We start from the raw sequence: 23,226 nt of genomic DNA, 5'->3' as shown, positions 1-23,226 counted from the left end.
TTCAAAACCCTGTGGGCAGTACTATGTTTGGTTTTTATCAATAAAAGAGGCTGTACTTGAAGTACAGTCAGAGCACTGCTTGACCCTCAAGACGGAGCCTTGTCTCGTTATTGGGGGGATTCCCTGTATGCTGTTGGAGACTGATTGCCAGGAGTGTAAGCTGACGGATACGCTTTTCCTGTTCGTCTGCCGGCAGCTATTTGTGAGGTTCCAGTTTGGAGTGCTATTTTGTATCCAGTTCGGGAGGTTGGTGTTCTGCAGTAGCTGTGCCTGTCTCTTGGAAAGGGGCATATCGCCTAAACGGATTTTAACCCCTTGTCTGCTGAAACGGTCCGTTACATTGCAGGTATATCACAGCCCTCAATCAGAATTTTGTGGAAGAAGGTATATCAAACCCCTTAATCAGAATTTTGTGGAAGCAGGTATATCATAGGCCTCAATCAATATTAGTGGAAACAGGTATATCAAACCCCTTAATCAGTATTTTGTGGAACCAGGTATCTCGCAGGCCTCAATCAATATTTGGTGGAAGCATGTATATCAAACCCCTTAATAAGTATTTTGTGGAAGCAGGTATCTCGCAGGCCTCAATCAATATTTGGTGGAAGCAGGTATATCAAACCCCTTAATCAGTATTTTGTTGAAGCAGGTATATCGCAGCCCTCAAACAATATTTGGTGAAAACAGGTATATCAAACCCCATAATCAGTATTTTGTGGAAGAAGATATATGGCAGACCTCAACCAATATTTGGTGAAAACAGGTGTATCGAACCCCTTAATCAGTATTTTGTGGAAGAAGATATATGGCAGACCTCAACCAATATTTGGTGAAAACAGGTGTATCGAACCCCTTAATCAGTATTTTGTAGAAGCAGGTATATCACAGCCCTCAACAGTATTTTGTGGAAGCAGGTATATCAAACCCCTTAATCAGTATTTTATGGAAGCAGGTATATCGCATGCCTCAATCAATATTTGGTGGAAGCAGGTATATCAAACCCCATAATCAGTATTTTGTAAATGCAGGTATATCGCAGCCCTCAATCAGTATATTGTGGAATAAGGTATATCAAACCCCTTAATCAGTATTTTGTGAAGTAGGTATATCGCAGCCATCAATCAGTATTTTGTGGAAGCAAGTATATCAAACTTCTTAATCAGTATTTTGTGGAAGCATGTATATCGCATGCCTCAATCAATATTTGGTGGAAACAGGTATATCAAACCCCTTAATCAGTATTCTGTGGAAGCAGGTATATCGCAGGCCTCAATCAATATTTTGTGGAAGCAGGTACAGTACAGACCAAAAGTTTGAACACACCTTATTATTCAAAGAGTTTTCTTTATTTTCATGACTATGAAAATTGTAGATTCACACTGAAGGCATCAAAACTATGAATTAACACATGTGGAATTATATACATAACAAAAAAGTGTGAAACAACTAAAAATATATAATATTCTAGGTTCTTCAAAGTAGCCACCTTTTGCTTTGATTACTGCTTTGCACACTCTTGGCATTCTCTTGATGAGCTTCAAGAGGTAGTCACCTGAAATGGTCTTCCAACAATCTTTAAGGAGTTCCCAGAGATGCTTAGCACTTGTTGGCCCTTTTGCCTTCACTCTGCGGTCCAGCTCACCCCAAACCATCTCGATTGGGTTCAGGTCCGGTGACTGTGGAGGCCAGGTCATCTGGCGCAGCACCCCATCACTCTCCTTAATGGTCAAATAGCCTTTACACAGCTTGGAGGTGTGTTTGGGGTCATTGTCCTGTTGAAAAATAAATGATGGTCCAACTAAACGCAAACCGGATGGAATAGCATGCCGCTGCAAGATGCTGTGGTAGCCATGCTGGTTCAGTATGCCTTCAATTTTGAATAAATCCCCAACAGTGTCACCAGCAAAGCACCCCCACACCATCACGCCTCCTCCTCTATGCTTCACGGTGGAAACAAGGCATGTAGAGTCCATCCGTTCACCTTTTCTGCGTCGCACAAAGACACGGTGGTTGGAACCAAAGATCTCAAATCTTTCTATGTTAGAAAGTATAAGTATATCACACCTCTCAGTATATCACATCTATCAATAGCACACCTATACCAGTCCTTAAAAGGACTTTTGTGGCCTTATTAGCTAGCGTTTGGTGTCTAAAGCCTGTCCCTACTCCACAAAGCAACCTTTACCTACACTGTTAAAACACAGAATGTAAAATGGCTGCCAGATCGTGTTCTGTTATAGGGTGTGGGTGTGTCCATGTGCTGAAAGATCTCAATTGGCTGTCCTGTCCCACCTGATGGATGTGTCATGGGTCAAAGTTCGGGGCAATGGTAAAGAATATGGCGACGGCGGACATCGCCATATGTTCGCATGTTCGGCGAATCACGAACACGCAAAGTTTGCAGCGAAATGATGGCCGGGCGAACCGCAGGCCATTTCTAAAGGGGAGGCATATGTGGCTTCTCATATGAGGTGTGCCTGCATGTATGTATTTAAGTATACATGCTTGTGACCTCAGTAGATGGTAACTAATCAGGAATAGTCTGGTTTCAGGGATTTATCCATATGTTCCTATCTCTCAAATTGGCCCTCAAGGCAAAAAATACTATATTCCCACACTACTACCTTTCTCATGTGTATTATTAGTGTTTTAAAACTTCGATTTATTGGTGTCTTTTTTTCATAAATGTGTAGGGCAAGTCAAATGATTTTGAATATTATTACAAAACTGCCTTTAAAGTTTTCCCTCATCCGTCTTCACAGCACAGTACTGAACAGTGAAGACCCCCGTGGCTCACTGTTGATGCACCTACTGCCTCCCTGCTATATCACTGGCTATATATACTATACATATTCTGCCCTCTCTGGCTGACATCAGTACACGTATATGTGTGATCTGTCCAGGAAATCAGACAGTGATCTCGTGCTTCTCCTGGGGGCTAATTAGGGTGCAAAATGCAGATCTGCAGAAAAAACTGATGAAGTCTGTGTGATGTCCATGTTGCATCCGTTTTTCCCCCCCAGACTTATTGTAACAACGCCTATTCTTGTCGACAAAATGAAGAATAATTGGAAATGTTATATATTTTTGCGGGACTTCAGTATGGACAAAGGGATGTACTGTTCGCATTTTTTGCGACCCAATTGAAATGAATAGGTCCACATCCCATCTGCAAAAAATTTGCAAGCAGATTGTTTGACGGCCACAGCCACCATCTGATTTCTTATGTGCCTGCAGGTCACATTGCCACTGTAAGGTCAACACCCAGAACTGCAGGTCACAATTATTAGATAAATTTACCCCACTACCACCATAATTCACTAGTAATTTGGCAATCCAAGGGTTTAGGGTTAATGATATTATTGGTTGCACGCAGTCAGATGACAGTGCAGCACGGTCCCGGAGGAAGACCAGGGAGTGCAACTGGAAGAGAGGACGCTGGACCTGGAGAGTGGCAGCGGAGCAGGAGAGCTATGTTAATTTTATTATTTTAGGATCTGATATGGGCATCTGACACGGAGGTCTAATAGGGGGTCTGATCTGAGGTCTGATATGGGGTGTGTGACATGGAGACCTGATCTGAGGTCTGATGTGGAGGTTGACATTGAGGTCTAAAGGGGGAGCTGATCTGAGGTCTGACATAGGGGACTGATCTGAGGTTTGGTGTGGGGGTCTGACATGGAGGTCTAATGAGGGTCAGATCTGAAGTCTGATATGGGGGTCTATGTTAGAAGAATCCAAGCAAACCCTCAGTGTTTCAATAAGGTATATTCTTTACTTCAGTAGATAATCAAAGATAAAAAAGATGCTTTTTGGCCCATCCAACCTTCCTCAACTGCTCTATTTCCCTGTATGTTTCGTAGATCTGTAGGTAATGTTTTCCAAGTATGTCTTCAACAGTAAGGCTGGAGGAAAGGGGTTAGGTTGAGAATTTGGCATGGGGGGTGCCATTTAAATTTTTATCTTAGGCAGAAAGGCAATGTGCTCCCCTGCCCATGGCCACAAAACACTGAAGGACAGGGGGCCCAAGCTGAGCTCTTGCACCAGGGCCAATGAGCGATCAGCTACGCCCCTGGGTATGGTGGCTGGCAAAGGGGCATATAATGGCACTTCTGGTATGCTATATTGCTGATGACTCTCTCCTGAACCTCTGGCTAATAATTGTAAGATGGCACGTAGGTGCCTACTGTGTAATGTAGTTTTTTTTTGTTAGTCTGGCCTGTATGTGATCTAAGGTGATGGGTGTCTGAGCTGTAGTCCCTCATTTGCTGCAGGGTCTGTATTATTATGGTTGCTGGTCACTCTGCTGACTGAAACACTGTAGCTTTGCAGAACATCTGTAGTTTTGTCTTTAAAGTCTGTCTAGAGTAGTGGTCTCACAGATGAGTTGGTTCTCTGGTCCCTAAGACCCTACGATCTGGAGCAGTAGGATGTGCTTTCTCACTCCTCACTGCTCTAGCTATGACTCCCCTCTCCTGGGAAGAAGTAGGACCAGGCAACTCCTACCAAGAGCGGAGGAATGGGGTGGTTAGCCCCATTCCTGATGCCAACCATACCTCACGTACTGATGTAGAGTACAAACATTAAATTAAATAACATTACAAACATTACAACATACCATTTCAGATACCCCTGAGACTGGCATACTCCATATATGAATAGGTTTAGTAGGTTCTTTTCATGTTTGCATGGGTTTCTTCCCACATTCCAAAATCATACTGATAGGTCAATTGACTTTCTGTCACATTGGCTGTAGATTGTCTACTGCCCTTATATATCATGATAAATATAGTATAATCCTCATTAAATGTTTTTCTCTTGTTTACAGTACCACATGCCTGATGTATTGTACTTTAGCATTTTCTACCAAAACAAATGGCATACGTCAATAATAAATTTGTGAACCACTCACCAAGAGGAAAAAATTGTCTAAAATACAATAAATTTGGTATAAATTTGACTGCATCTTCAGGGGTCAGTCTATTTGAGTTTTTAGATGCTTTTTATAGAACCTGTAATATTTCATTGTCATCTCTACTGTGGTTAACAGAACATGTGATGGGGAAGGCACAGCACCGGGGTGACACCTCCTGACAATTACTTTACAATGGCTTGTCCGTTAAACCTATGTGTCCTCCACATCACAACGTACCCCAACAATCAATGGGAGACACTACACAAGAACAGATTTTTCTTTTTCTGGCTCCAAAATCGTGCTGATTTTCCGTTCTCATCACTGTCAAACCCCAGAAAGACCAGAGAAGATTGGGTTTGCAGAAGGTGAATTACATCAAGATGGCCCCCTAGGGAAATCAAATTAAAAGCACAATAGCCAACCGACTATCTTTATATTTGGAAAATAAAGCGACCCTGATATTAACATATTCATATCTGATCGGTTTTCGTATTTGGCTGGTGTATTTTGTGTAGATAAGTTTGAAATATTTTCTGTTTCTTGGCCTATTTTTACCGCTTTTCTAGAAGGATGACGAGCTATCAACACTGATCACTTAGGCACCAGCTGTGATTCCATCTCCTTGATTCATTTTTTTCTTATCTGGCTAATAATCTATTCATAATCACTCAAACTTTTAGCTTTGCGGCTCTAACGATCATTAATCATGGATATAATTCTATGACAGCGGGGTCATGTCCCACTAACAATGTACACCTTGTTTGCCTTAAAATGCTAATCACTTCTCTGAAAAATTAATGAGGGTCTAAAGATATTGATATTACATCTGTGTTAGAATGAAGGACTGTTCAAACAAACGCTGCTTCAAAAAGATACCTACATGTTTAGGACAGTGCCATGAATATATTATTAATATGCTGCTAAGGATTTCACATCCTTACATGTCTGCACTACGATAGTCAGCCATAATGATTGCTTCCATTGGCTAGTAAGTACTGAAAATAACCGTATGCATATAATTAAAGGGTCACTCCATTCATGTATGCTGCCTCCTCTGTGGGAACCTGTCACCACATTTTAGGTGCATAAACCACCACCACAACATTATACCTCATGGTAATAGTCCAGAAACACACTTGGAAGTCCAGCTCTAATCAAAGGCAGGGGAACTTCATTTCAGTGGTTTAAAAACTTTCTTTTACAGGAAATGAAGTATTGTTACGCATTTCAGACCACCTTTTTTCTTGGTCCTTCATCATGACATGTCATGATGAAGGACCCAGAATAGAGGTGGTCTGAAATGCGTAACAATACTTCATTTCCTGTAACAGAAAGTTTTTAAACCGCTGAAATAAAGTTCCCCTGCCCTGTTCTGCGATCCACTGGGGACCCCGTTGGAATAGTGGGACAGGTCACGCATGTGCCTGGGGAATCTTCGGTTCTGACTCCTTTGCAGGTAGATGCGGTAGTGTGTCCGCATGGTCGCTGGAGGGGAAGACTGCCGGGGTCTCGGAGGCAGATTGACCGGACTGGTGGTGGCATGCAGCGGCTAGTCCTGTCTCCGGTATCACCTGTGGGTTCTGTTCCGGTGTCCATGCTGACGCGATCGTGTATTCATGCTGGGCCGCTCGAGAGGAGGTTCGCAAAAGGATACGCGGCCAAATGTACGCGCATCTTATTCGCTACTAGTAGATTAGAGGGCAGGCATGGGTTAAGTGACTGAGGACCAGCCTAGGCTGCACAAGTATCAGGGATTAGGATCATTATATGACCTATGAGGAATAGACACATGGCACTTTGTGATTGGCTAGTAGGTACTTAAAAGGTGATCTCCCTGGCTGGTCAGTGCCCACTGTTGTTTTGACAACCCTGGTGTATGTTGCGGTTCATATTCTCCCAGACTTACTTGTGTGTGACCTCTGCCTTCCTCAATTTATCTCTAAAGACTGCCTCTGGATACCTCATCTTTGCTGAACAGTTTGTCTCGTGTTTGACCTTGGATCGGACCCTGGAAATCCTGATGTCTCATTACTAGGTACCACGTTACACAGACTAATACTGCACATATGAACTTTGACCTGGTCACTGGCTGTCCCCTTGGTGTTTCCCTGCACAGGTTATTATTTGGGTTGGTTACCTGTATATGCTTACTGGTTTGGACTTTACTGCTGTTTATTGAATAAATCCACTATTGTTTAACCTCTGTCTGGTTGCTTGGAGTTCTGCACCATTACAGAACAGTGGGCCCCAACCTCCAGTTACAATGGATCGTATTGAGCAGCAACTAGTGGAATTGACCGGAGAAGCCAATCTCTTGGTCCAACAGAGGATGAACATCTCTGTTGTGAATCTCAATAAGATCCATGCACAACTGGCAACAGTCGGGGACGAGCTTAAACTCCTCCTTCAGGGAGTTCAGGGGTTGCCCAACCCGACTCCAGCAGAACGCCCAGTGGAACCCAAGATGCCTCTCCTGAGGTTTCTTCAGGAAATAGGCAGGAGTTTCTCAACTTCCTTGATTCTTGCCGCTTATATTTTGAACTGCGCCCTTCATCTTCGGGTAATACTAAGCAGAACATCGGCATAGTTATGTCTCTTTTGAGGAAGGACCTGCAACGCTGGGCCTTTAACCTCCCGGCGGGAGATCCTGCATTTGGCTCAGTAGAGGCCTTCTTTCATGCCATGAGTGTATTTTATGATGACTCGGACTGCACTCGTACTGCTGAGACTCAGTTAGTACACCTCCATCAAGGACGATGCCCAGCGGTAGAATTTGCTGTAGAATTCCATTGCTGGGCCACTTTTACCAACTGGGTGGATGCCGCTCTCTGACACCGATTCCAGTTGGGGCTCTCTGACTCTGTCAGATACTTGCTATTATCTCTACCATCCCCACCATCACTAGATGTGGCAATCCAGCAAGCAATCGACGCTGATCGTCGAATTCGGGAACGTCGCCTGGAGCGGGCTTCTCGCCCTGTATCATCCAGCCCATCTCCAAGACCCAGTAAGCCGTCTGAGGAACCCATGAAACTGGGATCCTCTTGTCTTACCCCTACTGAGAGGGCTCATCGTCAAAACGAGGGTATTTGTCTATATTGTGGAAGAGTTGGTCACTAGCTAAAGAAATGCCCATTACTCCTGCTGGGAAACGACAAAGCCTAGTGGGAATCGAGGAGAATCCACTAGGTACTCTGCTGCCTCCTCTTAAAAGAAGTCAGCTTCTCATACTTATTTCTATTGAGTGGAAAGGGAAGGACCTTCCTATTTCCGCCCTACTTGGCTTGGGAGCTGCCGGAAATTTTATTGACTCTTCCTTGGTTCGACACCCACAGATTCCAGTCTTCAAGCCGGAAGCAGCCATTTCCGTCACCGCTGTGGACGGGTTTCCTCTTCAAGAAGGCCGGTCGTTGTGGATGACACCCGGGTTGCAAGTAACTCTGGAGGCTGGTCACCAGGAGGTCTTAAACCTTTTAACTCTGGGCATGCCATCCACTTCTATGATTTTGGGTCTCCCCTGGCTGAGACTTCCTAATCCAGTAATGGATTAGTGCGCCAGACGAATTTGCAAGTGGAGTTCTGATGCTTCACTAGGTGCTTTTGTTCGGTGTTGCCACTTGCATCCATGAAAGTGCTAAGTGCGTTACCTAAAAATTATTACCACTTCCAGGATGTGTTCAGTCCACAGGGGGCTGATGTGTTACCACCTCATAGGCCATATGATTGTCTTATTGATTTGTTGCCAGGTACCATGCCACCCAGAGGATAACTGTGTAATCTCACTGGGCCTGAGATTCAGGCCCAGCGGGATTATAAAAAATAGTACCTCGATAGGGTTTCATTCTACCGTCCACTTCTCCCATAGGAGCGGGATTCTTCTTCGTGGGGAAGAAAGATGGCTGATTGAGACCCTGTATCGATTTTCGCGCCCTCAATCGAATTACAGTGAAGAATCGGTGCCCTCTTTCACTTATTGAGAACTTGTTCTCTCAGGTGGCGGGGGCTCGAGTCTTCACCAAACTCGATTTGCAGGGTGCATACAATTTGGTACGCATTCGAAAGGGCGACAAATGGAATACCCCATTTAACACCAGGGACGGGCATTACGAGTATCTTGTAACGCCTTTCGGTCTCTGTAATGCCCCCGTGGTTTTGCAGGAGTTCATTAATGATGTCCTCCGGGATTTTTTTGGGTAGATTCATGGTTGTCTATTTAGACAATATACTAATCTACTCATCGGACCTGCAGACTCACCGGGATCATGTGTGTCAGGTTTTCCAGAAGCGGAGGGAGAATCGCCTATATACCAAACTCGAGAAGTGCCTGTTTGAGGTGAGATAATTGCCCTTCCTAAGGTATATTGTCTCTGAACGTGGATTGGCGATGGATCCATCCAAGCTCTCAGCTGATCTGGATTGGCCTCAGCCTAAGGACCTGAAGGGATTACAGCATTTCTTAGGTTTCGCCAACTTCTACAGCAAATTTATTACGATCTTTTCTGCAGTGGTAGTGCCTCTCACAGGGGGCAGACCCTTCTAAGTGGACGAGAGAGGCTGGCGAAGCCTTTGAGACACTGATGCAGGCTTTATGCTCCGCACCAATCCTCACTCATCCAGACACTTCTCAACCTTTTGTCCTCGAGGTTGACGCCTCTGAGGTTAGTGTGGGGGCGGTTCTCTCTCAGTATTCTGGAAATCCTGAGAGGTTTTATCCTTGTGCCTTTTTCTCCCGGAAGCTCTCACCAGCTGAATGCAATTATGACATCGGCAATAGAGAGCTTCTGAGAGTTAAGTTGGCTTTTCAAGAGTGGAGACATTGGCTAGAGAGTGCGGAACATCCCATTACGGTTTACACCGACCACAAAAACCTTGAATACATAGAAGGTGCCAGGAGGTTAAATTCTCGTCAAGCTCGCTGGGCATTATTTTTCACTCGCTTTAATTTCCAGTTAACTTACAAACTGGAACCCAAAAATGTCAAAGCAGATGCTCTCTCCCGTTGTTTCCCAGAATCCATTTCGGTACATGACTGAGCCTGAGAACATTATTCCTGCAAGGTGCTTTGTAGCCGCTTTGAACACCCCAGGTATAATGAAGGACTTGTCTTCTCTTTTTCTGCCTTTAAAGGCGGAGAGGCCTCCTAACAAACCTGAGGGTCGGCTGTTTGTGCCTTTAAATTTCAGGCTTGGAGTCATACAACAGTTGCATGATTCTAAGTCAGTCGGGCATCTGGGGATAAAATAGATCATGCCCCTTTGTAAACGCCATGTCTGGGGGCCTAAGATGTTTTTTTATATCAAAGCCTTCATTCAGACTTATTAGTATTTGTGCTTGGTGTAAATCGGCTCGGTCCGCCCCCTCTGGTATTTTGCTTCCGCTGCCTATTCTTTCGGACCCATTTACCCACGTGTCTATGGACTTCATAACAGATCTGCGCATCATAAATATCTGTCACATTCAGTCTAATTTATTTGCACATACACTTACAAAACCTGAACAACTGTACGTGTGACATACTTGCAAGTATATATACCATTTTATATGCTCAAGGCAAGCAGGAAGGGACGGGGAAGTGGCTGTGCTGCTGATGGTGCACGCAGAGGCCGTGGCCCTGGGCGCAGTGAAACTGTCCCTGCTGCCAGAGCACAAGAAACACACTCATCCATGATATCTAGCTTAATGTGCCAGTTTGCAGGGTGGCACAGGACACACTCTCGAAGTCACACCAGTGCGACCAGGTGGTTGGTTGGATTGCAGAAGATAATGCTTCCAGTCAGTTAAGCACCACCCTGTCTTCCACAAAGTCCAGTCTCAGTAGACAAGAGTCTGGTCAACAGAATCCTCACTCTGATTCTACTTCCTCCCACCATGGAGAGTCTTGGCAAAAAAGTGATCCCACACTCGGATATTCTGACAAGCTCTTTTCATCGCCATTCCTTGATTTGGGTCTCTTGCCAAGCCGCTTGAAGAGGGGCATGGGGATATCTTGTGCACTGATTCCCAAACTCTTGAGCATCCACAGTCAGAAGAAGATTTTGGTGGGGAATGGCAATTAGTGTTTCACGAGGTGGATGATGATGAGACACAGTTGCCAATAAGTCAACGGCAATTAGGGTCTCAAGAGGTTGAGGATGAGACACCGTTTTCAATAAGTGAGGTTGTTGTTAGGTCAGCAAGTCAGTAGCATGTCCAGAGTGAGGAAGTAGAAGAGGAGGTAGTGGACGATGAAATCACGGACTCAACCTGGGAAGGTGGCAAGCCGATCGAGGACAGCAGTACAGAGGGGCAGGGATCCGCGGCACCACAACAGGCTGGAATAGGCAGTGGGGTGGCAAAAGGGAGAAGGTGTGCCACACCAAACAGGCCTGCAACTGTTCCCCGGAGCACCTCTTGCGGCAACTTCCCTTGCCAAGGCAAGGGGTAGGTGTTCCACAGTCTTGAGCTTTTTTGATGAAAGTGCGGACGATAAAAGGATTGTCATTTGCAACCTGTGCCATACCATAATTAGCAGGGGCGTGAACACTAGCAACTTGAACACACCACCAGCATGATCTGCCACATGGCATCAAAGCACCCTAATAGGTGGGCTGAACGCCTGGGTCAGCAATCAGTGTCTGCGGTCACACCACTGCCTCCTCTTCCCCTGTGTTACGTGCTGGCCAATCCCCTGCCCAAGACACAGGCGCGGATGCCTCCCACCCGGCACCTGGACCTTTGAAAGCACCATCAGCTAGCACATCCACTTCTGAGTCCCAGAGCAGCGTACAGATGGCCATACCCCAGGCCTTTAAACGAAAGCGCAAATACCTATCCACCCACAGGCCATAGCACAAAATGTGCACCTTTCCAAATTGCTGGCCCTGGAAATGTTGCTATTTAGGCTTGTGGACACTGATGCTTTCCGCAGCCTGATGGCGGCGGGCGGCCCTCGTTACTCAGTCCCCAGCCGCCACCATTTTTCACAGTGTACCACCCCCCCCTGACACCAGCATGTGTCCCGTAACATCACCAGTGCACTGACCAACGCAGTTATTGGCAAGCTCCATTTAACAATGTCACAGGGCGCCAAAGGAGCACTCGGTCTCCCATCAGCCGTAGACCTGCTGCTTAGATTCGGGAGCAAGGATCTGTGTTTGGCCTCGTTCCCAGGGCAGTTTTGCTAGCTGGGAGGTTCCCTGCTCCTAGGTCTGCCTTGAGCGCCGAGCTGATCACTCGGTGCTCGACTTGTCTGTCTGTCGGTCATGTGACGCTGGCCACGTCACATGACCCTCAGACCCCACTATAAATACAGGCAGCCTGCTGGCCACAGGTTGCCTGTTAATTCTAGGTTCCTGGCTATTTGTTGGACTACTGATTACTCACCTGATCCTGTTCCCTGACGATCCTTTGCCTGCTCCTCCTGTACTGCGCATCCCTCCTGGTATTGTGACCTCGGCTCCCACCTGACTACTCTTTGCGGACTCCTCTGGTACTGCTCTACTCTCCTGGTATTTGACCCTGGCTTCTCCTGACCATTCTTTTCTTAACCCTTTGTACTGCGTAGCTCTCTTGGTTCTGACCCGGTCCGTTCACATTCTGTTATTTGTCTTGTCTGCCTTCCCAGCACGTATCCTAAGTTAGGGACTGCCGTCTAGTTGTCCCCTATCATTAGGACTTGCGAGGCAAGTAGGCAGGGCCAGGGGTCAGGGGTGGAGCGCAGGGGTCACTATCCTCCCCCTGTGTGTCACAAACACATGGACAAGTGCTTTAGGCCAGGGATGATACATTTCCCTGATGGCACACTGGATGAACGTTGTGGAGGCCGGGAGCAAGTCGTACCCTGGGATGGCACAGGTGCTACTGATGCCAAGGATTGTGGGCCCTACTTCCATCAGGATTTCCGCTAACACCTACATTAGTGGCTTCAATTCCTCCTTCTCCTCCTCGACTTCCACCTCTGAATTCTCATCTTGCAGCACCAGTCAGCCGCTGGAAGCAGTGTAGCACTGCAGTGGGGAAGCGGCAACAGGCCGGGCTAAAACTAATATGTTTAGGTGACAAACAGCACACCGCCGCAGAGCTGTGGCAGGGTATAAGGGACCAGAGTGAGCTGTGGCTCTACAACTCAACCTACAACTAGGCATGGTTGTGTCTGATAATGGCCATAACTTGGTCGCATCTTTGGGGCTCGGCAAGCTCACACACATAATATGCTTAGCCCCTGTGTTCAACTTAGTGGCTCAGCGGTTTATCAAAACCTACCCCGATTTGCTTAGCTACCGGTGAAGGTGCGCAGCGTGTGTGCCCATTTCCGAAAATCATCTACAGCTGCCGCAGGTCTGGCAACGCTGCAGCAGTGCTAGCAATTGCCAGCTCACTGACTGTTGTGCGACGTGAGCACGTGCTGGAACTCCACGTTCCACATCTTGGCCAGGCTTTTTGAGCAGCAGAGGGCACAAGCGACGAGTGGGCATGGATGTCTGACCTCTGTAATGTTTTGCGCAACTTTGAGGAATCAACACAGATGGTGAGCGGTGATGCCACTATTATCAGCGTAACCATCCCACTTCTGTGTCTACTGAAATGCTCGCTGCTCACAATGAAGGCGGACACTTTGCATGTGGAAGAGGTGGAAATGGGTGAAGCCAGTACACAGGGTGATAGCCAGGCCACCCTCAGTTCCTCTTCTCAGCACAAATTGGATGATGATGATGAGGAAAAGGAGGAGTAGCAGGAGACAGTTACTTCCGCTACAGAGGGTAGTACCCATAGCAGGTTTATTCGATCTGTTCAGTTTGGATGGGCCAAAGAGGAGGAAGAGGATGAGGAGATTGAGAGTCATCCTCCTGATGAGGACAGTGAAGTCTTGTCTGTTGGGACTCTGGCACACATGACTTTATGTTATGCTGCCTTTCCCTTGACCCTTGCGTTATACGCATTTTGGCCAACACCGATTACTGGTTGTTCACCCTTCTTGACCTCCGCTACAAAGAAAACTTCTCATCTCTCATTCCTGTGGCGGAGAGGACTAGTAAAATGGTGCAATACCAGAAGGTCCTTGTAGAAAAATTGCTCTCAAAATTTCCAGCTGACAACGCTGGCGGCAGCGTACATAGTTCCTTGGGCAATTGTCACGACCATGTTTATGGCCGTGACTCCTTGGGAGCCGCATACAGTTGCCCGCGGTTTGGGTTGTAGTGTCAACCGCAGCTGGAGGCATAATGTTGTTAGACTCAAGTGCGGTTGCCGCGGACAACAGCTATGTGTGCGGTCCCCTTGGAGTTGTGTGCGTGTTTGTATGCACTTTTGTATGTCTGTGTGCACTCTGTTTATGTTTGGTTTGCACTGACATCTTCCCTTCACTGTGGCTGTCCGTGGCAACGTTTTGGTTGTATTGTGTACATGTGGTGGTAGTGTCCCGGCCTTCAGGCTGACTCCCAGGACATGGTTGCAACCCATGTCGTTGCCTGCGGCAACAGCCACAGTGTGTTCTTGTTTTGGACACTTCCCCTTTAAGTTTGTGTTTCCCTTCCCTGGTGCTGGAAGGGTTAACTCCCTTTCTGTGTGTGTGAGTCACGGGGTGTGTCTGACTGTTGGGTGTGGCTTCTTGGCCCTATAAAGCCTCAGTTGTAGGCAGTAGCCAGAGAGGGTGCTTCAGCCAGTGGGGGCCATCCTTCTGGTCATAGCAAAAATTATAATGTTGTTTGGTGTCTAGAAGATGTGTTTGGTTTTATGCTTCTTTATTGTACCTATGGTCCTGGGTTCCCGTTTGATGTGTGTTGTGTGCTGAGTCCTTTTGTTTGTGGATAGCAGTACTTCCACATGGGTTCCAGGCTTTGTGTCTGTGGCAGGTGAGTGTTATGTTTGTGGCAAGTACCTGCCATTGCCATAGGTTGTACTTGTTCTCCCTTCCCTGCAGCTTGGCCAGTGAGACTCCTGTTCCTCCGTGTCCAGAAGGAACAGGTTGTTTTACCCTGACTCCTAGTCCAGGGACCGGTCGGAGGGTGAGTTAGGGATCCGAGGTTCCTGAGCATGGGTCCTCCTACCTTAAAGGTCGGCCCATGCAGCTAGGAGTTAGGGTCAGGTTTGGGACGCTTTAGGAGGTGACCTGCTCCCTAATCCTGTCGTCCTGGTCGAGCAGTGACCATCTTCCGCCATCGCACGGCTGAGGGTTTTCCCCATCCTCAGCCGTGACAGTTTTCCCCATCCTCAGCCGTGACAGCAATTGAGGAGGGGAGACGAGGGGAACACACAGCAGTTCCAGCAGTGGCAGGGCAACACTCTCTACTCGTCAAGAGGAAAGCGGCTGCACATAAAGGCACTTTAAATGTGGCTTTTATGGTGTATTAAATACACTGTATTCCCATGCACCCCTTCCACTACAAAAAAGGATATATGGTTCAATCTTCCTTTTCTTGTCCTCCTCCTCCATCATATCAACATGCTCAGCAGCAGACACTCACCCCTACTGTTTTAGATGGTCACCAGCAGGCCCTCACCCCAAATGTTTTAGATGGTCAGATCAACAGCAGGCACTAGCCCATAATGTTTTAGAGAGTCAGCTCAGCAGCAGACCCTCACCCCTAATGTTTTTGAGGGTCAGCTCAGCAGCAGACCCTCACCCCTAATGTTTTTGAGGGTCAGCTCAGCAGCAGGCCCTCACCCCTAATGTATGAGGGTCAGCTCAGCAGCAGACCCTCACCCCTAATGTTTTAGATGGTCACATTAGCAGCAGGCCCTCACACCTAATGTTTTAGATGGTCAGATCAGCAGCAAACCCTCAACCCTAATTTTTAGATGGTCAGCTCAGCCGCAGACACTCACCCGTAATGTTTTAGATGGTCAGATCAGCAGCAGGCCCTCACCCCTCTTGTTTTTGAGGGTCACCAGCAGGCCCTTGCGCCTAATGTTTCAGAGGGTCACCAGCAGGCCATCAATCATAATTTTTCAAGGGTGTGTATGATGCCCTTCTTTATGTGTAATAAAGGGCGCATTGTAGTGCCGGTTCCTTGTAATTTTTGGCAGCCCTTTCACTTAGTGCATAGGCTTTATGAGTGTAGGAGTCCCAGTACCTGAACAATTGTACCACAATGTGAATGAGGCCCTCCTTTATGTGATATACAGGTTGTATCAGAGTGCCTCTTCCTTGTAATTTTTGGCAGCACTTGCACTTTATATACAAGTAAATATACAGGAAAGAATGTTTCCTAACAATTTTTCCTCTAAAATCGTTTTTTTCTTCGGTTTTGTGCGTATTATTGTCAGTCTGTAAAAGTGGATTGCTACTCGGACAACATCGTTCCCAGCAGCGACCTGGGAGTCCAAGATGCATCCAGACATCCTCCCCATGCTGTTCCTGAACCATTCCAGTGGTGTTTCCATCAATTTCTGACCTTTTCCTGTGAACCAGACACCATCCCCTCTTCAGAGCAGGGGGTGCCTGGTTTAAAGCTCTGGTTCTCCCATTGACTTCTATTGTGCTCTGGTGCTCTGTAGAGCACCCGAGCATCCCAAAGTGTTCTACTTGAGCACCCGAGCACTTTGGTGCTCGATCAACACTATATTGCAGCTTAGCCCAATAACTTAAAAAAATGAATTGCCAGGGTTGCAAGGTCCTAATAGGCAGAGTAGCTCTTGAGAATAAACTGATGCTCTCACAAAGTGAAATTCTGTGCAGACTAAACGAAAAGGAGCAAATCAGAATTTTGTTATTTGTCGATGCACAAATATTACAGGTGGTGCAGCATCTCCATGGGTCACACTGTTGCTACATCTGCATGGGGTTCCTTCCCTCTTCTCTGATTTTACTAAATGAACCTTTAGGGGCAAATTTTCATTCTGGATTCAACAAATTATAAAGCAGAAAAGACTTCCCACACTGAGATTATTTAAAAGGCCCAGTTTCAGACAAGGTAAATCTACTATTTGAACTCTGCAGGGCGTCGCTATAAGCTGCTATTTAAGAGCTAATTCTGAGAAGCGGATCAATCTGAAGCAATTTATCTTAGACTTTATTGTAATCCATGGAAATCACAGCCCATCCCCCATGATCATGTTACCGCTATGCGTAGTACAGTCTGTGATTAATGTATGGAAAATTGTGATATAAATTCAATCAAAATTTACTGACTGTAGTGATAGTGTTTTCCTGGAAGGCTTCTCACCGACCCTGTCCGTATCTTTCATAGTATAGCAAGTACAAAGAACTACTACTTTTCCAACACTACTACTACCACTAGTACTACTACTTCTACTCCTACCAATACTACTACTACTAAGGGCCTATTCACATGACCGTATTTTTCTGTCCAAACCCGTTCCGCAATTTTGCGGATCGGATGCAGACCCAATAATTTCAATAGGGCCGCAAAAAAGATGCGGACAGCACACCGCACGTCTATTACATGGCCCCGCAAAAAAGATAGAACGTGTCCTATTCTTGCCCATATTTGCGGATAATATTATGCATTTCTATCATGGAGAAGGATGTTCCGTTCTGCAAAATGTGGAAAGCACACTGCCAGTATCTGTGTGTTGCTGATCTGCAATTTAAGTCAGCGGGATCTGTCCGGTGTTGTTTTCCATGGTGTGCCAAATCCGGTACTACTATGATTTTCGTTGTTCTGCTCCTATGACAGGGTAGTACAGCGAACGTCCCCAGCATAGATGTGAACAAAGTCTAATACCTCAGATGCTGCAGAACGTCATAGTAGTGACAAGAGAGCTACACGTCTCATCAGCACCAGATTGTTATTATTGAAAATTAGGGGCCAGCACAGGGTGGGGTAAAATAGTACCACTACTGCTACTGTTACCACAGCACTACTACTACAACTGCTATTACTACTGCTGCTGCTACCACTACTACTACTAATACTGCTGCTACTTCTGCTACTGCTATCACTACTTCTACTAATATTGGTAGTACTTATACTACTACAACTGCTACAACTACTGCTGCTACTACCACTACTACTACTGCTGCTACTACTGTAGTAACCCAGAGTGGGCCCTACCATTCTTACCACCTGCTACTGTCTTAAATATCTAAACAATATGTGACACCGCCATGCCTTCTATTTCCAGGCCTCTTCATTAGGCTCTATTTAACTGTTATGTATTGTATTTCATGCACAGTGTCTGGTTTACCAGAAGGTGGCAGTGTACCTCCAGATAGAATGGAACTTACCATTCCATCCTTCCCCTTTTGGGCAGAAGTGGGCTAGTCCCGTTTCCTACCAAGGGAGGGGTTTTCAGGAAGCTATAGTGGAGTTGAGAGTGGAGTTGAGTAGAGAAGTTAAGAGTTGGAGTGAGAGAGTGAAGCAGCATGGTGTGGTAAGGGAGCATTTTCTCCTCACTGCTGCAGGAGCTTCGGTAAAGTAGCTCAGAGAGCAGCAATTCCTGATATATAAAAGGACTTAGTACCTCTGAGAGGGAAAACAGTGCCAAAGACACCCTACTCAGCAAAACAGGTCACAGGATACCTCACTCTCATAAGAAACAGTAATTGAAACTGATAGGAACCAGACTAAAGCCAGAAAATAGCACAGCAGCAGAGGGAGACAAAGCAAAGTATTCACGTTCACCTTCCAGTTTACCCTTAGCCTGCTGGAGCCAAGAGAAAGGTCACATATTGTTTGGATGACACAAGTTTATTCAAGTAAAAACCGCTGAACTTTACCAAATCTGGACTCCACTTACTCCACCAACTACAACTCTTTTGTTGCTACGGAGCATAACCCCGGGGGAGCGTCAGTATTCAGATAGGAGCACCATGACACAAATTATTAAGGCTGCATCACACTAGTACTACCACTGCTACTACTATCACTGCTGCTACCACTACCACGACTACTACTTCCCCTGCTACCACTACTACTACTACTAATACTGCTACCACTACTCCTACTTCTACTACTGCTACCACTTCCACTGATGCTACTACTACTACTGCTACCAATACTACTACTGCTTCTACTACTACTGCCACTGCTATCACTACTGCTAACTCTACTACTGCTACCACTACTACTGCTACCACTACTACCACTTCTACTATAACTACTACTACTGCTATTACTACTACTACTACTGCTACCACTTCTATTACTACTACTGCTATTACTACCACTACTGCTACTACTACCACTACATTTACTATTACTACTACTGCTATCACTACTACTGCTACCACTTCTACTACTGGTATCACCACTACTACTGCAACCACAACTACTTCTACTGCTGCTATCGTTACTACTGCTACTACTGCTATCACTACTACCTCTTCTACTATTACTACTACTACTACTACTACTATTATCACTACTACTACTATCACTACTACTACTGTTATAACTACTACTACTGCCACAACTACTACTTCTACTACTACTATTACTACTGCTACCACTACTACTTATGCTGCTACTGTTATCACTACTATTACTATTGCTTCTACTACTACTACTGCTGCTACTACTACTACTATTACTACTCCCACTGCTATGACTATTACTACTACTGCTACCACTACTACTACTGCTATCACTACTACTACTTCTACTAGAATTATTACTACTACTGCTACTACTATCACTACTACCACTGCTATGACTATTACTACTACTGCTATCACTACTACTACTGCTACTACTATTACTGCTATCACTACTACTTCTGCTATTACTACTACTATTGATATTACTAATACTACTACTAAGTCTACTAGTACTACTACTGCTACAACTATTACTGCTACTGTCAGTATTACTGCTACTGCTAGTATTACTACTACAGTGCTCTTTTGTGTATGATGTATGGAAGGCTTTTAATGGCTTTCCATGATTGTTGAGATATCCTTAGGAAGGGCCTTTAGTGTTTGATGGGAAAATAAAGAAAATTGAGATTCCTCAGTGGTTTATGCCTTTTAATGGCAAACTGAAAAGATGATGACACAATTGCAAGCTTTTGAGCGCACTTAGGACTAGGGATGAGCGAACCCGAACTGTATAGTTCGGGTTCGTACCGAATTTTGGGGTGTCCGTGACACGGACCCGAACCCGGACATTTTCGTAAAAGTCCGGGTTCGGGTTCGGTGTTCGTCGCTTTCTTCGCGCTTTTGTGACGCTTTCTTGGCGCTTTTTGAAAGGCTGCAAAGCAGCCAATCAACAAGCGTCATACTACTTGCCCCAAGAGGCCATCACAGCCATGCCTACTATTGGCATGGCTGTGATTGGCCAGAGCACCATGTGACCCAGCCTCTATTTAAGCTGGAGTCACATAGCGCCGCCCGTCACTCTGCTCTGATTAGCGTAGGGAGAGGTTGCGGCTGCGACAGTAGGGCGAGATTAGGCAGATTAACTCCTCCAAAGGACTTGATTAACTGATCGATCTGCAGCTGTGGATCATTGAGCTGCTGATCCTCAATTGCTCACTGTTTTTAGGCTGCACAGACCGTTTGTCAGTCTCATTTTTCTGGGGTGATCGGCGGCCATTTTGTGTCTTGTGGTGCGCCAGCACAAGCTGCGACCAAGTGCATTTAACCCTCAATGGTGTGGTTGTTTTTTGGCTAAAGCCTACATCAGGGTGAAGCTGTGACACCAAGTGCATTTAACCAGCAATAGTCTGTTCATTTTTTGGCCATATACAAAATCAGGGGCAAGCTGCGCCTGTCACCAAGTGCATTTAACCCTCAATGGTGTGGTTGTTTTTTGGCTAAAGCCTACATCAGGGTGAAGCTGTCACACCAAGTGCATTTAACCAGCAATAGTCTGTTCATTTTTTGGCCATATACAAAATCAGGGGCAAGCTGCGCCTGTCACCAAGTGCATTTAACCCTCAATGGTGTGGTTGTTTTTTGGCTAAAGCCTACATCAGGGTGAAGCTGTCACACCAAGTGCATTTAACCAGCAATAGTCTGTTCATTTTTTGGCCATATACAAAATCAGGGGCAAGCTGCGCCTGTCACCAAGTGCATTTAACCCTCAATGGTGTGGTTGTTTTTTGGCTAAAGCCTACATCAGGGTGAAGCTGTCACACCAAGTGCATTTAACCAGCAATAGTCTGTTCATTTTTTGGCCATATCCCAGTCTAATTCTGTCACTAAATCCATACCGGTCACCCAGCGCCTAAATACTAGGCCTCAAATTTATATCCAGCTAAATCTGTCCCTAGTGCTGTAGCTGGGCGAGTTATTTAGTGTCCGTTCAAGCACATTTCTTGTTCTGGGTTGAAATACAATTCCCAATTTAGCAATTTCATAATTTAGTGGTTCCTGCTATATCAGAGCTCTTTGAAATCTATCCCAAAAAGGGTATATAATATTGAAGGTGCACATAGGGTCATTCAGAGTAACTTCACACACACCCGCTACTGTGTATTTCCAAGTCTAAATCTGTCACTAAATCCATACCGGTGACCCAGCGCCTAAATACTAGGCCTCAAATTTAATTCCCTCTAAATCTCTCGTTACCCACCGCTGTACTGTTGTTGCTGGGCAAGATATTTAGTGTCCGTCAAAGCACATTTTTTGTTCTGGGTTGAAGTACAATTCCCAATTTAGCAATTTCATAATTTAGTGGTTTCTGCTATATCAGAGCTATTTGAAATCTATCCCAAAAAGGGTATATAATATTGAAGGTGCACATAGGGTCATTCAGAATAACTTCACACACACCCGCTACTGTGTATTTCCAAGTCTAATTCTGTCACTAAACCCATACCTGTCACCCAGCGCCTAAATACTAGGCCTCAAATTTAAATCCCTCTAAATCTCTCGTTACCGTTGTCCTGTTGTAGCTGGGAAAGTTATTTAGTGCCCGTCAAAGCACATTTTTTGTTCTGGGTTGAAGTACAATTCCCAATTTAGCAATTTCATAATTTAGTGGTTCCTGCTATATCAGAGCTATTTGAAATCTATCCCAAAAAGGGTATATAATATTGAAGGTGCACATAGGGTCATTCAGAATAACTTCACACACACCCGCTACTGTGTATTTCCAAGTCTAATTCTGTCACTAAATCCATACCGGTGACCCAGCGCCTAAATACTAGGCCTCAAATTTAATTCCCTCTAAATCTCTCGTTACCCACCGCTGTACTGTTGTTGCTGGGCAAGATATTTAGTGTCCGTCAAAGCACATTTTTTGTTCTGGGTTGAAGTACAATTCCCAATTTAGCAATTTCATAATTTAGTGGTTTCTGCTATATCAGAGCTATTTGAAATCTATCCCTAAAAGGGTATATAATATTGAAGGTGCACATAGGGTCATTCAGAATAACTTCACACACACCCGCTACTGTGTATTTCCAAGTCTAATTCTGTCACTAAACCCATACCTGTCACCCAGCGCCTAAATACTAGGCCTCAAATTTATATCCAGCTAAATCTGTCCCTAGTGCTGTAGCTGGGCGAGTTATTTAGTGTCCGTTCAAGCACATTTCTTGTTCTGGGTTGAAATACAATTCCCAATTTAGCAATTTCATAATTTAGTGGTTCCTGCTATATCAGAGCTCTTTGAAATCTATCCCAAAAAGGGTATATAATATTGAAGGTGCACATAGGGTCATTCAGAGTAACTTCACACACACCCGCTACTGTGTATTTCCAAGTCTAATTCTGTCACTAAATCCATACCGGTGACCCAGCGCCTAAATACTAGGCCTCAAATTTAATTCCCTCTAAATCTCTCGTTACCCACCGCTGTACTGTTGTTGCTGGGCAAGATATTTAGTGTCCGTCAAAGCACATTTTTTGTTCTGGGTTGAAGTACAATTCCCAATTTAGCAATTTCATAATTTAGTGGTTTCTGCTATATCAGAGCTATTTGAAATCTATCCCAAAAAGGGTATATAATATTGAAGGTGCACATAGGGTCATTCAGAATAACTTCACACACACCCGCTACTGTGTATTTCCAAGTCTAATTCTGTCACTAAACCCATACCTGTCACCCAGCGCCTAAATACTAGGCCTCAAATTTAAATCCCTCTAAATCTCTCGTTACCGTTGTCCTGTTGTAGCTGGGAAAGTTATTTAGTGCCCGTCAAAGCACATTTTTTGTTCTGGGTTGAAGTACAATTCCCAATTTAGCAATTTCATAATTTAGTGGTTCCTGCTATATCAGAGCTATTTGAAATCTATCCCAAAAAGGGTATATAATATTGAAGGTGCACATAGGGTCATTCAGAATAACTTCACACACACCCGCTACTGTGTATTTCCAAGTCTAATTCTGTCACTAAATCCATACCGGTGACCCAGCGCCTAAATACTAGGCCTCAAATTTAATTCCCTCTAAATCTCTCGTTACCCACCGGTGTACTGTTGT

General features: G+C 45.3%; 1 protein-coding gene across 1 annotated transcript in view; it reads left to right on the top strand.

Moving 5' to 3' along the window:
* GPD2 (glycerol-3-phosphate dehydrogenase 2) overlaps positions 1-23,226 on the top strand; it is a 268,599-nt gene that overhangs the window by 203,967 nt on the left and 41,406 nt on the right. The gene's annotated exons all lie outside the window — the stretch shown is intronic.

The sequence above is a fragment of the Bufo gargarizans genome, chromosome 8, assembly GCF_014858855.1.
Source record: "Bufo gargarizans isolate SCDJY-AF-19 chromosome 8, ASM1485885v1, whole genome shotgun sequence".
Classification (NCBI taxonomy): domain Eukaryota; kingdom Metazoa; phylum Chordata; class Amphibia; order Anura; family Bufonidae; genus Bufo; species Bufo gargarizans.
The sequence above is the reverse complement of the archived record's forward strand: the minus strand, read 5'-3'. Positions and strand labels throughout refer to the sequence as shown.